The following is a 17,036-nucleotide window of genomic DNA, read 5'->3' as shown; positions in this document are numbered from 1 at the left end:
ACTAACTTATAGGTTTTGGCATCACCGCAAAGGAGGAAATTGTTAGACTTAATTTAATTGTGGTGATGAGAGTCAAAACAAGTAGACCATATTAAGTTTAAGCAGCAGACAGTACATATAGCAGAAGCCTAGTATCGCTTAAAACAGAATCAGTACTTCATGAGTACTTATCAGCTTAAAAAAGCAGAAGCAGAACTTAGGTTAAACAGAAGCAAAACTTAACGTCTTGGATTAATCATTGCTATCTTAAATGTTACCGTTACTTTACCTAGTATTAGTATTAATTGTACCATTAATGTTGTACAAAGACATTTAACATGTAGAGGCCTAAAAATCCTTACTTGAAAATTTGCGGAAAATTTAAAATTTTTCTTTTAAAATAAATGGAGTGCCTCATTCATACCAAAAAATGATAAAATATTTAACGTTCAAAACAGCAGCGGAAGAAATTATTACTTGCCAAAATAACAAGTTAAAGCATTCAATAACAAATAAAATATTTGAGCATCAAAATGGCAAGTGCTGAAACTGAGGTCCTCGGGTGCCACTACTGCCGACTCGAGCTAGCTCACTGGTCCCCGCCCTCGATCCCGACATCATCAGTACCTACAACAATCAAGTCTAGTGAGTCTAAAGACTCAACATGCATATATCGTAAATAACGAGTAAATATAGTAAAATTGCATGGGAGTAAAATTTCATGTCATGAGGCATATCGTAAAATGTCGTGTCATGATTAATTATAATACGTGCATAGCTGAACTGAAAATCATAGTGAAACTGTTTGCTCCTTGGAGCCCTGTACTGAAATAGCATATAATAATTTTCTGTGAGATTATGGTCTACGCAAGTGGTCCCTGAACTGAACTGAACTGAGCTGACCGATACTGGTGACCGGACCGATACTGGGGATCGGATTTACGTCTGATCAGACTACTGCCACAGTACTGGGTGAAACAACTGAACTGACCGGTAACTGGTGACCGGGCCGATACTGGGGACCGGACTTAAGCATGATAGTAAAGTGACCACAAGCAATATCGCATAAATCTCAAAATTTGTATTTTTGCACGTAATATAATTAAATAACTGAATTAAATATCCTGTACCCATTTTACTGCTTGGATTGGATCGCTCCCAGGCTCGCTGCAACCTAAATATGCCATGAAAAATATGCAATAGATTTATGGGACCAAACTATACAATAACCTTCAAAAATGTGACAATTACGCCTACCGACTTCGTATTAAATCATGACTCCGAGCCAACCCGAACCAACACTGAACCATCATGTAGTCATGATTAAAATACGTCTAAAATGATCAAATAATGCTCCTAAAATGGTGAGGGCCGAAATCTAGGTGAATGGAGGCCAAAACATGAAACGCTCTTTCGAGAGTCAATTTGGCACATCGCACCGTAAATTCTCGTACGACCTCAAAAATGATCCGAATCACGAACGGCCAAAAACATGACCTTCCTAACTCGATGAGGTACTGTCCAGTCCAAGGCCATGGGCTAAAAGCCAACCAAGAACTCGAACGAGCCACTGAACCGTCACAGCAAGTTGCTGTCCAGAAATACAGCAACTGTGCTTTGGTTTCCTTGCGTCGTTTGCGAGGCTAATGGCCATTGGGGCTTGAACCACCGACCAGAGACTCTTACCAACATCCCAAGGAATGATTTGAACCATGGCTAAGGGCCCTAGGCCAGCCACAATTCGAAATATTCCAGCAAACACCAGAAAACTCCAACCGAGAACACTCATACATGCGTGGGTAGTGTTGTGTTTCATTTGCTGTCTCGTGTCGTTCCAGTGGCCATTTGATTGACCATGGCACAATCTAGACATCTAGGGGCATGGTATGAACCGTGGCTAAGGGCCATAGGCCAACCAAGATCCACACCATTCCACCATTTCGAAACAACACATGCTGTCAAAACGAAGGGGCCGAGAAGGGGAGGGGCTGTTCTTGCGTTTGATTTAAAAACCGATGCACCATGGACCAAGCCACCAAAATGGCGACTTAGCCACGTCTTATACATGCTAGGGAAGTGATCCAACCATGGCTATAAGCCCTTAGGGCAGCCAAGATCAGATTCATTTCCCTTTGACAGCAACATGAGAAAATCGAAACTCAATATGGCAAGAATGGGAAGCTGCTGTCATTTCTCGTTTCCAGCGGGTGTGGGGCTCGAATGAATGAACCAAAGTGATCCTAATACATCCTATTACATGTCTATAAGTCGCCTTGGGAGCCTGGAATCGAACCAATACCTGAAACCATCAAAACAAATGAAACCGTGAAGAGCATCATGAAGCCCGAAAATCTGCATCTTTTATTTTCTGAAAATTCTTGATAGATTTCGGTTTTTGCATGGAAATGATGATCATGTAATGTTAAATAATGATAATAGGACTTGATTGAAGAGTCAAGGAAGAACATATGCATGCCTGGTTTCGTTTGAAAGAAAAACGAAAAGAACGAGACGATCCGGCGCGGAGGAGGTGGAGCGCTTTCTATTCTACCTTGCTAGCTCGATTTCTCTCTTGCCTCTAGCTATGGTGCTCACGTTTTTTTACACTGGAATGGCTCTGGTTTTCGGTGATGAGGGGTGGAGAATGATGATTAGGGGAGTGAGGGAGATAGTTGCAAGATATAGGGAACCAAAATCAAGACTAAGTCTACCTCTATTTGAAATTTGAATTGTTGGTTGATATCAAATATTTGTTGGGTGATTCTAGAATGGGGTGGCCGAAATCCTCATGTTTTCTAGACTAGGATAATGCTCACTAATTAATTAATTAAGGTGGATAAAGAATTAAAAAGATTAGTATGCTAACTCAACAAAGAATGGGTCAAAAGGGTGATGAGTTGGCAATGACTAGTCTAGATACTAAGGGGCCGAAAATTCACTAATATATGGAGGGGAAATGTTGATTATTTACTAAATTTATAACCCTTAAAAGCCTTACCTATCCTTTAAATAATTTAGTGAACTAACCCCTTAATTAAGAACTTAAATGAATTTATTTTCTACTCACCTCAAGTAACTTAAATAATTCCTTAAACTCCCTTTTTAACTTAAATGAACTTACTTGCTAGCTAAAATAAATTCTGGAAAGGTTTCTTGAATCTTAAATTTTATCTCTAAACTCCAACTCCAGTCCGGCCTCACTGAAATAACTGAAATGATAAAAATCAAACTGCTGCATGAAATAATTAACTTAAGGAAAAATCATTTAAATACTCATGAAATAAAATCATTTAAAATACTAGAATTATGCATGGCTTATACGTAGTCTAAGTTACGGGTTCTACAATCCTTCCCCCCTTAAAAGAAATTTCGTCCTCGAAATTAAGACTCACCGAATAACTCGGGGTACCGACTCCTCATCTCTGGCTCAGATTCCCACGTAGCTTCCTCCTCTGAATGGTTGAGCCATTTGACTTTGACTCGCCTAACCAGCTTGTTCCGAAGCTTCTTCTCCTGCCTGTCTAAGATCTGAACTGGTCTCTCCTCATAAGATAGGTTTGGAGTAAGCTGCAACGGCTCGAAGTTTAAGACATGCGAAGGATTCGCCATGTACTTCCTCAGCATAGAGACGTGAAAGACATTGTGTACTCCGGCCAGATTCGGCGGAAGAGCCACACGATAGGCTAGCGTCCCAACTCTGTCGAGGATCTCAAATGGTCCAATGAATCTCGGACTGAGCTTCCCTTTCTTTCCGAATCTCATGACACCCTTCATGGGTGCCACCTTCACGAAAACATGATCGCCCACAGCAAACTCTAACTCTCTCCTTCTCTGATCTGCATAGCTCTTCTGTCGACTCTGAGCAGTCCTCATTCTATCACGGATCCGGGCTACTACATCAACAGTCTGCTGTATAATCTCTGGACCCAACTCTGCTCTCTCTCCTACTTCATCCCAATGAACAGGAGATCTGCACTTGCGACCATATAGTGCTTCATACGGAGCCATTCCTATAGACGACTGAAAGCTGTTGTTATAGGTGAACTCTACCAATGGCAAGTTCGACTCCCAACTCCCTGAGAAGTCAATGACGCAAGCACGGAGAAGATCCTCCAAGATCTGAATAACTCGCTCTGACTGCCCATCTGTCTGCGGATGGAAAGCTGTGCTAAACAGCAACTTCGTACCCATGGTCGAATGCAAACTCTTCCAAAACGAGGAAGTAAATCGGGGATCTCTGTCAGACACGATAGAAACTGGAATGCCGTGAAGTCGGACTATCTCTCGGATATACAACTCCGCATACTGAACCATAGTGAAAGTCGTCTTAATAGGCAAGAAGTGCGCTGATTTGGTAAGACGATCTACAATCACCCAGATAGCATTCGATCCTCTGGCTGACTTCGGCAATCCTGTCACAAAATCCATGGTAACGTTCTCCCACTTCCACTCGGGAATAGGAAGAGGCTTGAGCAAACCTGCTGGTCTCTGATGCTCGGCCTTCACTAACTGGCAAGTCAGACACTCGGATACAAATCGTCTGATGTCTTTCTTCATCCCAGGCCACCAATACAATAGCTGTAGATCTTTGTACATCTTCGTACTCCCTGGATGAATAGAGTACGGCGACATATGGGCCTCTGATAAGATGTCTGCTCGGATAGAATCACTGCTAGGAACCCATATCCTGTCTCGGTATCTCAGTATGCCGTCGCTGACTGAATACAAAACACTGCCCTTGGCCTCATCTCTCTGCTTCCACTTGGCCAACTGCTCATCTGCTGCCTGACCACTGCGAATACGGTCAAGAAGGGAAGACTGAATGGTCAAGGTAGATAGACGGGGAACTCTACCTCGAGGATAAGTCTCAAGATCAAACCTCTGCATCTCAAACTGAAGAGGTCTCGAAACTGCCAAATGAGCCATCACTGCAACTTTTCTGCTCAGTGCATCTGCAACTACATTAGCCTTACCCGGGTGGTAGCTAATGTCACAATCGTAGTCTTTCACAAGCTCCAACCAACGCCTCTGACGCATGTTCAGCTCCTTCTGCGTAAAGAAATACTTGAGGCTCTTGTGGTCGGTAAAGATCTGGCACTTCTCTCCATACAGATAGTGCCTCCAAATCTTCAAGGCAAAAACTACGGCGGCCAACTCTAAATCATGGGTAGGGTAGTTCTTCTCATGAGTTTTCAGCTGTCTAGAAGCATAAGCTATCACCTTCCCATGCTGCATCAATACGGCGCCAAGACCGAGCTTCGAAGCATCGGTATACAGAACAAACTCACCGGGCCCTGACGGCATGGCCAAAACTGGTGCTGAGATAAGAGCTTGCTTCAAAGTGTCGAAGCTCTTCTGACACTCCTCGCTCCAAACAAATTTCACATTCTTCTTTGTCAGTGCTGTGAGTGGAACTGCAATCGAGGAGAATCCCTTGATGAACTTCCGGTAATATCCTGCTAGGCCAAGAAAACTGCGGATCTCGGATGCATTCTGAGGCACTACCCAATCTCTGACTGCTGCAACTTTCGCTGGGTCCACCTCAATGCCACTGCTAGAAACAATGTGGCCTAAGAACGCCACCTTCTCCAACCAGAATTCGCATTTACTGAACTTTGCGAATAGTTTGTGCTTCTGCAATGTCTGCAACACTGTAGTCAGATGCCTGCTGTGATCCTCCCGATTCTTGGAGTAGACGAGGATGTCGTCTATGAATACTATCACGAACTGATCGAGGTACGGCTGAAATACGCGATTCATGAGATCCATGAAGATCGCTGGCGCATTCGTCAAACCGAACGGCATCACAAGGAACTCGTAGTGGCCATAACGAGTCCTGAAAGCTGTCTTCGAAACATCAGCATCTCTCACTCTCAACTGGTGATAACCGGAACGCAGATCTATCTTAGAGAAAATCGAAGCTCCCTGCAACTGGTCAAACAGATCCTCAATCCTCGGAAGTGGGTATTTATTCTTCACTGTAACCCTGTTCAACTCCCGATAGTCAATACAAAGTCTCATCGAGCCATCCTTCTTCTTAACAAACAAGACTGGCGCGCCCCAAGGTGAGAAACTAGGGCGAATGAACTCCTTGTCAAGAAGTTCCTGAATCTGCTTCTTAAGCTCTGCCATCTCTGTCGGGGCTAGTCGATACGGCGCTTTTGAGATCGGAGCCGTACCTGGCATAAGCTCGATGGAAAACTCCACCTCTCTCTCAGGTGGAACACCAGAGACGTCCTCAGGGAAAACGTCTACGAAGTCTCTAACAATCGGAACATCTGAGGCTGACTGACTGGGTGCCTCGGGGACAGATATAAAAGTTGCTAAAAATGCCCGACACCCTCTATGCATGAGCTTTCTAGCCTGAACATATGGAATAATGCGCGGTAAAGGAAAGTACCTGTCCGGCTCAAATAAGAACTGAGTCATCCCAGGCGGTCGAACTAGAATGGATCTCCGCTGAAAGTCGATCAAAACTCTGTTCCGCGATAGCCAGTCCATCCCCAGAATGATGTCAAACTCTGGCATCGGCAATAAGATGAGATCCGCATAAACAAGATTTCCATGCAGCTCAAGGTCTATGTCTCGGATCACGCTGGTGGCGGTTATCTCCTCTCCCGAAGGCAATGACACCGAATAGGCTACATCTAGCCCGATGGTCTTAACTTTGAGAAAGTTTGCAAAGACCTCTGAAATAAATGAGTGGGTAGCCCCTGAATCTATCAGGGCTTTGGTAGCTGAGCCAGCTATGAAAATTCTCCCTGAAAGTTCGGAACACTAAGCTGAACCCAAATAATCACAAGAGCTAAGCTTATAGACATGCAAAGGTCACAGTTCTTCTAACTAAATCCCGAAAATAATACTGAGTAGAGCATGCAATCCTATTGCAATTCTAAGTTCAAAATCTTAATCCTGATTCCCAAAACATTGGAATGCAAATGTAACTTAAAGCTATAAGATACCTGTCATCAGCATGGTATCAGGGTTCGTCTCCGCAGCATGGAGAGCAAAAACTCTGCCTTGGGTAGGCAGATTCTTCCGGGGGCACTGCCGTAGCATGTGGTCCGTGCTGCCACACTTAAAACATTTCCCTGAGCCAAACATGCCTGCTCCCGGATGACGGCGTGAGCACTTGGGACAGACTGGGTGCTCAAAGGTCCTCGGGACGACACGTCCCTGCTGCTGCTGCTGCTGCTCCTGATGCTGCTGAGGTCCTCTTCTGTTCCTGGGCGGCCCGTAATGCGGCCCCTTATGCTGATGCTGATGCTGATGCTGCTGAGGAGGAGGACAGCGGTGTGGTTTCTGAACTGGTCGCTTTCCCAAGCGATCCCTCTCTATATCTCGCTGGTCCTGCTCTGCGGCCAGAGCTCTGGAGACGGCGACCTCGTAAGTAGTAGGGTCAGACACCCTAACATCACGGCGCAAGATCGTCCGTAAACCCACCAAGAAATGCATCAACTTGGCTTTAGCATCGTTCGCGATCAAGGGCACAAAGTGACAACCCCTCTCGAACTTACGGATGAACTCCGTAACCGTCAGATCCCCCTGTCCAAGGCTCATAAACTCCGTGGTCAATCGGGTGCGCACCTCATCCGTAAAATACTTGGAGTAGAATACCTCCGTGAAACGTGTCCATGACAGGGTAGCCAAGTTAAGGGCTACTGAAGCTCCTTCCCACCATAAGCGGGCATCTCCTCCGAACAGATAAGAGGCACAACGAACTCGATCTGCATCTCCAAGCTCCATGAACTCGAAAATAACCTCGAGGGACTTGATCCAGCCCTCGGCAACCATGGGGTCCGTCGTCCCAGAAAACTCCTTTGGACGCATCTTCATGAATCTCTCGTATACTGCCTCAGGCTCTGTCGGCCTGGTCGCCACAGCATTGTTCTCCGCAAACTGCGCGAAGAACCGAGTCATCCCAGCTAGCATCTGGGCATTCATGTCCGGTGGTGGTGGAGGTGGTAAGTCTCTCTCCTGCCTCTGCTCCTCCCTGTCCTCCTGGCGAGGCTCCTCATTTATAGTGCGCTCGAGAATGCGTCTAGGGGGCATACTGTTCCATACATAACCCATACGTAACTAACATGCATAATTCCATAATTTATTTAAATTTAAGTACTGAACAATAACATAAATATGGAAGTAAAACATTTCATGTAAACATGCTGTTAAATAATTCATGCTTTAAATAAAATGCGTAACTGTAAAACTTACAGACCGACGACGTGACTTCATGAGCTTCTCGCGGTCAGTAGTAGTGCAACCCTTTACAGAACCATTGCTCTGATACCAGATGTAGAGGCCTAAAAATCCTTACTTGAAAATTTGCGGAAAATTTAAAATTTTTCTTTTAAAATAAATGGAGTGCCTCATTCATACCAAAAACTGATAAAATATTTAACGTTCAAAACAGCAGCGGAAGAAATTATTACTTGCCAAAATAACAAGTTAAAGTATTCAATAACTAATAAAATATTTGAGCATCAAAATGGCAAGTGCTGAAACTGAGGTCCTCGGGTGCCACTACTGCCGACTCGAGCTAGCTCACTGGTCCCCGCCCTCGATCCCGACATCATCAGTACCTACAACAATCAAGTCTAGTGAGTCTAAAGACTCAACATGCATATATCGTAAATAACGAGTAAATATAGTAAAATTGCATGGGAGTAAAATTTCATGTCATGAGGCATATCGTAAAATGTCGTGTCATGATTAATTATAATACGTGCATAGCTGAACTGAAAATCATAGTGAAACTGTTTGCTCCTTGGAGCCCTGTACTGAAATAGCATATAATAATTTTCTGTGAGATTATGGTCTACGCAAGTGGTCCCTGAACTGAACTGAACTGAGCTGACCGATACTGGTGACCGGACCGATACTGGGGATCGGATTTACGTCTGATCAGACTACTGCCACAGTACTGGGTGAAACAACTGAACTGACCGGTAACTGGTGACCGGGCCGATACTGGGGACCGGACTTAAGCATGATAGTAAAGTGACCACAAGCAATATCGCATAAATCTCAAAATTTGTATTTTTGCACGTAATATAATTAAATAACTGAATTAAATATCCTGTACCCATTTTACTGCTTGGATTGGATCGCTCCCAGGCTCGCTGCAACCTAAATATGCCATGAAAAATATGCAATAGATTTATGGGACCAAACTATACAATAACCTTAAAAAATGTGACAATTACGCCTACCGACTTCGTATTAAATCATGACTCCGAGCCAACCCGAACCAACACTGAACCATCATGTAGTCATGATTAAAATACGTCTAAAATGATCAAATAATGCTCCTAAAATGGTGAGGGCCGAAATCTAGGTGAATGGAGGCCAAAACATGAAACGCTCTTTCGAGAGTCAATTTGGCACATCGCACCGTAAATTCTCGTACGACCTCAAAAATGATCCGAATCACAAACGGTCAAAAACATGACCTTCCTAACTCGATGAGGCACTGTCCAGTCCAAGGCCATGGGCTAAAAGCCAACCGAGAACTCGAACGAGCCACTGAACCGTCACAGCAAGTTGCTGTCCAAAAATACAGCAGCTGTGCTTTGGTTTCTTGCGTCGATTGCGAGGCTAATGGCCATTGGGGCTTGAACCACCGACCAGAGACTCTTACCAACATCCCAAGGAATGATTTGAACCATGGCTAAGGGCCCTAGGCCAGCCACAATTCGCATCACACCAGCAACAACCGAAAAGTTCCAACCGAGAACCAATTCTGCGCGTCGGGGCATTGTTCTTGTTTAGCTGTCACCGATCGTTCGAGTGGCCATTTAATTGACCAAGACACGATCTAGACATCTAGGGGCATGGTATGAACCGTGGCTAAGGGCCATAGGCCAACCAAGATCCACACCATTCCACAAAAGTCGAAACACACATGCTGTCAAAAATGATAAGCCGAAGGGTGCAGGGGCTGTTCTTGAGTATTTTGTAAAAACCGATTAACCAGGGACCAAGCCACCAAAAGGGCAACTTAGTCACGTCTTAGACATGCTAGGGAAGTGATCCAACCATGGCTATAAGCCCTTAGGGCAGCCAAGATCAGATTCATTTCCCTTTGACAGCAACATGAGAAAATCGAAACTCAATATGGCAAGAATGGGAAGCTGCTGTCATTTCTCGTTTCCAGCGGGTGTGGGGCTCGAATGAATGAACCAAAGTGATCCTAATACATCCTATTACATGTCTATAAGTCGCCTTGGGAGCCTGGAATCGAACCAATACCTGAAACCCACAAAACAAAGCAACCCGTGAAGCACAAGAGAAAACCGAAAAATTCTGCATGTTGCATTTTCTGAAATTTCTTGATGTATTTCGGTTCATGCATGAAATGATGATCATAAATCATAAAAATAATGATAGTATGACTTGATTGAAGAGTCAAGGAAGAATATATGCATGCCTGGTTTCGTTTGAAAGAAAAACGAAAGAACGAGACGATCCGGCGCGGAGGAGGTGGAGCGCTTTCTTTTCTACCTTTCTTCTTACTCGATTTTTCTCTCCTATCTCCCACTGAATTCTCACGTTTTTTTACACTCTGAAATACTCTCTAATTCGGTGATGGGGGAGGAGAAAGTGGTGGTTGGGAGAGTGAGGGAAGTGGGTGCAAAATATAGGGAACAAATCAAGACCAAGTCTCCCCCTTTTGAAATTTGAATTTTGGTTGAAAACACATAATTGTTGGGGTGTTTTGTTGGAGGCTAGGTGTCCGATTTCCTCATGAAATCTAGACTAGGATAATGCTTAATAGTTAATTAATTAAGGTTGCTAAATAAATAAAAAAAAGTTAGCATGCTAAAATAATAAAGAATGGGTCAAAGATGATGAGTTGGCATAGAAATGTTGCATCTCCAAGGGGTGGCCGAATTTCAACAAATAAGTGGAGGGAAAATGTTAATTATTAACTAGATTTATAACCCTTAAAAGCCTTACCTATCCTTTAATTAATTTAGTGAACTAACCCCATAATTAAGAACTTAAATGAATTTATTTTCTACTCACCTCAAGTAACTTAAATAATTTCATAAACCTCCTTTTAACTTAAATTAACTTACTTGCTAGCTAAAATAAATTCCGGAAATATTTTCTAAATCTTAAATTTTATCTCTAAGCTCCAACTCCAGTCCGGCCTTACTGAAATAACTGAAAGGATAAAAATTTAAACTACTACGTAAAATAATCAAATTTAGAAACTCATGCAATAAAAATCATTTTAATTTAAATACTAGAATTATGCATGACTTATACGTAGTCTAAGTTACGGGTTCTACATAACACTCCTTACTTTTTGTGGTATGAAACAAAGACTGATAATTCTGAAGCCTTTCTGAAGGACCCTTTTTAGGTGATAAAGCTGATTCTGCTCAGAAGTCAAAAGAAGCCGTTTTGCTTATAGACGTTGGACTCAAGGTTTCTATATATAAGGATCCATCTTTATAGAAATACACACGAATCATCATTGAGAATACACTATCTGTCCAAACGTCTTTTGAGCTATCTCAACTACTATCTATCAAGAAGCTCAACATACAGAAAAGCAGCACACGCTTCATATCATATATCTGATCTTCTGAGATCAATTTGTTTTGTTGTTTCTTAGTTTCGAAGCTATTCAATTTAATATACTTCACTGAGAATAGTCTGTAATTTGGAAAAGAGTCTTTTCCAAAACCTTACTATATTACTTGTGTTGTGAAACTAAGAGTTTCATTAGGCAAAGGATAAGTCCTGCTGAAGTGGGTGTGTACAAGAGTTGTACTATAAAAGCCAAAGTCTTTTAGTGATATCTTCTGGAAACAGAAGAAGGAGAGACGTAGAAGATTTTATCATCGAATTTCCAGAAACAACCATCGTCTACTGCCTACTGTTTTTATTGTTTTCACCCTATACCATCAGATTGTTTCCGCATTTATTTTGTGATCTGCTGGATAATCATTCGAACAAGAATAGATATAATCTCTAACATGATTCTAGCACCCTTTGCAAAAACATTCGACAAAGGAAAGAGTTTATTCACTCCCCCTCTAAACTCTATATCGATCCCCAAAACTATATATTCAAAAATATTATTATCATTTTATATATCATTTATCTTCACGTTCCAAGTATCGCACGGTACGAGCATTTCGTAAGCACTATATAGGTTCCACATCATCAATATATAAGAAAAATGATTAACATTGAAAAAAAAACCGAATTAAAAAACGAAGAAAGGAGATAGAAAACGAAATTTGACAAAGTAAAGTCAGAATTAAAAAAAAATACATAATCAAAAATAAATTTTTTTTTATTATAAATTCAATAGTAGACAGGAAAAATCTTTATCATTGTACAACCTAAAATATTACGACCTTTTTCTTCCACTACCTAAAACCCCATCCATTCATTTCCCACTTATAATATGTACCACTTTTGATTATTGGCTAGCCAATTCTTTATGCTAGATAAAATTTCCACATCATTCCCAATAAGCAAAATATCATCTACATAAAGAACTAAGAAGAACACCTTTTGTCCTTTGATTTTCTTGTATACACAAGCTTCACCTATACTTTGATGAAAACTNTGTATTTATAAAATCTCTTTATGTCAACATTCCATATCATCCTAACTTATTTGAATTTAGTTTTTTTAATTAAGTCATACACTAATCGTTATCTTCTCCTGAATCAGAGGATAACCTTCCAGTAGAAGCTTAATTAACATATCTTGAATATTTTGGAAAGACTCTGTAATTGCTGATTTAGGACACCAAATTCAGTGTCTCTGATAGCCAAGACGATTTTGACAATTTCATAACAAGGATTATTGGCCAAATGGATCAAATTCAGATTGATCCCTGCAAATATCTTTTGTACAATTCAAGGGAAATTTGATGGACTCCCAAGCTACCATGGTTATTAATCAGAAAAACTGGCAACAGACAACAGAAGAGTCATCAAGAACTCTCCGAATTGATAATGTGCAGGCCTCATTTACTAGTAATATTTCACAATTTTTGGATATATAAAGGAGTCTGATGCATGAAAAAAGAAAAGGCCTAAAAATTCAAATGACGGGATGCCAGGTGAAACGACCATACTTCTAAATTCATTTAATTTACACTTTTTTTTTCTATATCATGCATGATACCCCGAGATATCCCGGGCCATGGATTGTGCCCTGGTCAGGGGTATGGATGGTGCCCAGGTCATAGATGATCCGGGACAATGGGTGGTGTCTACGAAGGAACCCGGGTCACAGACGACCTGGGATATCGAGTGGATAGCTCAAATCAGGTGGAATCTACGAGAAGGGTTCATTAGAGGTCGGGCAATTGAACACCTGGGTCGTATTTTCCCTGGGATATTGGATGCATGGGCTCTCGTGCAAGCTCTCGGGAGATTTTCTACCAGGGCCACCTCGATATGAGTACCACACTCAAGGGAACTAGCAGAATAAGGTGTGGGTGGCTGTCCCGTCTCTGTCACTGATCCAAGTGGTTGACAAAATCAGGTAGGGTGGATGTGACTAGTGTGAGATTTGACATGTCAGAATATAAGGTATGATTAGCATCATGCTATAATTAGTAGGTAGTACGCAGAATAAGGTCATCATTACTTCTCCTACTATAAATACCAGGTTCCTTTCTTGCATTTAATTCTCTATTCAGATATTGAATACTCATATTTACAATTCATTTATTGTAAAAACTCATATACCGATATCACCATCATAACTTGGTTACATTGGTTTTTTTGCTTGAATCATTCACTGACTTAAGCATCGGAGTGGCCATGTCGGACACTCCTCCGGCGCCTATTCATGTGGTTATCTTCTTGAGTGCAGGAAATCCTACTCGCCCGAGAAAGAAGTTTCTAGCTCAAATACCTCTTACTCTTTTTTCCTTCTTTATCTTGACAGCAGATCCGGTAGAGTACCTGACCGGGCTCATCCATTTCACCCAGATCGCATCATTGGCGCTATCTGTGGGAATTTAGAGTTATAAGGCGTTGATATGGCCCTACCAGGAGAGCGAATCAAGAAACTTCTCGGATCCAGGGAGATAATACACATCTTTCTAGTACGGGTGGTCCGCCGCCCACTGACCCCCGGCCTACTGTTAACTTAACACCTGAAGAGTTGGCCAAGATTGTGACTGATGCTGTGGAAGCAGCCTTGGCGAAGAAAGCCCTTTCTCATCATTCTAACCATCCAGAGCAAGAACATGAACAGGTGCGGGAAAGTCGGGAAGAAGAAAGGAGGGAGGAAGAAAGGGAGTCGAGTGCTGGTTCTAAATCTCCTACTGTGGCAGAAGAGCTAGAAGTGTTAAGGAAGAAAGTAAAAGTACTGGAAGGGCAAGTCAGTTCTAAGAGCAGCACTCGAGTTGTAGTCAAGGGTTGTCCATTCTTTGATATCATCATCAGGTAGCCACTTCCAGGACACTTCAAGTCGGCCAGGATTAAGGATTATGACAGGAGTTCTGATCCTGAAGAACATCTCTCCAGATTCAAAAATATGGCTATGCTACATTGTTATGGAGACCAGATCAAGTGTAAAATGTTCCAAACCACCCTGGTCGACTCGGCCCAGAGATGGTTCGAGGGGCTGGCACCTCAAAGCATTCAATCTTTTGAAGGTTTTCAAAAAGTATTCTTGCAACAGTTCAGCAGCAGCAAGAAATATAAAAAGACTGCTTTCAGTTTGTTTGAGGTGAAGTAGGGCCAGGACGAGACTTTGAGAGCATACATCAAAAGATTCAATCGAGTGGATTTGGATGTCCCTGCCTGCGCCCCCGAGACAAAAAATACTGCATCACATAGGGATTGTGGGAGGGAGATTTCTTTCGATCTCTGACGAAGAAGTTGCCCGGAGACTTTGAAGATCTTTTATCCCGGACAGAGAAATACATCAACATGGAAGAAGTTCAAAATCAGAAGAGAGAAGCTTTGAAGAGAGCCAGGGGAGACCGGGCTGTCAGGCCTGAGGAGAGAGCTCATAAGAAGGGCGGTTCGGGACATTTTTCTCATATCCCCTTGGGAATTTTCCGGGATCGAGAAATTCAAGAGTGTAGCTCAGACATAGCCCAGCACCCGAGTTCAATGGTGAGATCATCCAGATCAGAGAAAAAAGGGTTCTGCACTCTCCACGAAGAATGCTCTCATAACACCAGTGAATGTCGAACTTTAAGGAAAGAGTCCAATCGGCGCTCTATGCCAGATTCTAACGAACACAGCGATACGTCAAGACAACCAAACTGGTTATCTTAGCGTCCTGGGCCTAGAACCATTAGAAGACCGACAGGTGACCCGAGTGGGAGCAGGAGGGAAGTAGGAAACTCACGGGAGAAAAGAAGTATGCAACCAGAAAAAAAAGCTCCCTCCTCGATTCGAGGAGTAATAAAGATGATTTTAGGGGGATCCACAGATGGTGATTCAAACCGGGTCCTGAAGGTAAGGGGTAGAAGAGAGTGTTTAGAAGTTGATGGGAGGAGAAGAAAAGAGCATGTCATAAATTTCGGCCGGGAAGATCTCCGAGGGGTCAGCCTACCCCATAACGATGCTCTTGTCATTCAAGCCAAGGTTACCAATTATGATGTATTGAGAGTTTTTGTTGACAATGGCAGCTTTGTCATTGTCATCTTTAAGGAAGCTTTAGTGCAAATGGATTTGCATGAGTACCAGCTGAAGGCGGTTGAGACAGCTTTGTTCGGCTTCGCGGGTCATGCGATTTACCCGGAATGAGAAATAACATTACAATTAACTTTGGGAATTGGGGATTTGCGAAATAACATTACCATTCAACTTCCGGGTTCGAATTGTTGAGCTTTATGGATGCTTATCAGGGATATCACCAAATCCTCCTTGCCCGAGAAGATCAAGATAAAGCAAGCTTCATCACTTCTGGAGGCACTTTTTGCTATGTGGTCATGCCTTTTGGATTGAAGAATGCCAGGGCCACATACCAACGCCTAATGAATCAAGTCTTTCAGAAACAGATGAGGAGGAATTTGGAAGTTTACGTGGATGATATCTTGATCAAGACCAGAAAAGTCTCTTGCTTTGTTTTCGACCTGGACGAGACCTTTGCCACCCTAAGGCATTATGGATAAACTCAACCCGGCCAAATGTGTTTTATGGGTAAGAAGTATAAAATTCTTGGGTTTTCTGGTAACGGACCGAGGAATTGAAGTGCAAAAGTTGACCGGGAGAATTTCTGCCCTGTCTCAATTCATTTCCAGGTCTGCCCATAGAAGTTACCCATTCTTTCAAGTTCTGAGGAAGGCACAAAAGTTCGGTTGGGATGAGAAGTGTGAGCAATCTTTCAAGATTTAAAAAGCACTTGGCCGAGTTACCCATCTTGATAAAGCCCGAGCCCGGGGAAAAATTGTGGGTCTATTTACCTGCTACAGAATACGTCGTTAGCTCCGTACTCATCCGAGAAGAAGAGACATACCAAAAGCCGGTGTATTACGTCAGCCTTGTCCTCTGAGGGGCAGAGCTAAAATAGAGTGAAGTAAAGAAAATAGCCCTGGCTTTGGTAGTGACTACATGAAAACTGAGAACTTATTTTCTCTCACATCCAATTGTGGTTCTCACTAACTCCCCACTTGGGAGAATCATGACACATTCCGAAGTCTCAGGAAGAATGGTCAAATGGAACTTAGAGCTCGGGGAATACGACATCGAGTATAAACCTCGGGTTGCTATCAAAGCCTAAGCATTAACAGATTTCTTGATAGAAATGATTCAACCAGGAGAAGAGGAGATATGGAGAATTTTTGTTGACGGAGTGTCAAACTTGTCAGGATGTGGGGATGGGGTAGTTTTTATTGCTCCAACATGAGAGAAGGTTAAGTTAGCTTTAAGGATCGATTACCGAGTCACCAATAACAAAGCTGAATATGAGGCTGTTCTGGCCGGATTACAATCCGCCTCAATTAGTTGCCCAGCAAATCAAAGGAGCATATAAAACCAAAGATCAGAAAATGCTCAGATATTTTGGGCTCATCAGAGCCCGAGCAGCATCCCTGATTGATTGGAGCATCGAGC

Source organism: Primulina huaijiensis, unplaced genomic scaffold (assembly GCF_012295235.1).
Source record: "Primulina huaijiensis isolate GDHJ02 unplaced genomic scaffold, ASM1229523v2 scaffold43237, whole genome shotgun sequence".
Taxonomy (NCBI): domain Eukaryota; kingdom Viridiplantae; phylum Streptophyta; class Magnoliopsida; order Lamiales; family Gesneriaceae; genus Primulina; species Primulina huaijiensis.
Note: the sequence above shows the minus strand (reverse complement) of the source record.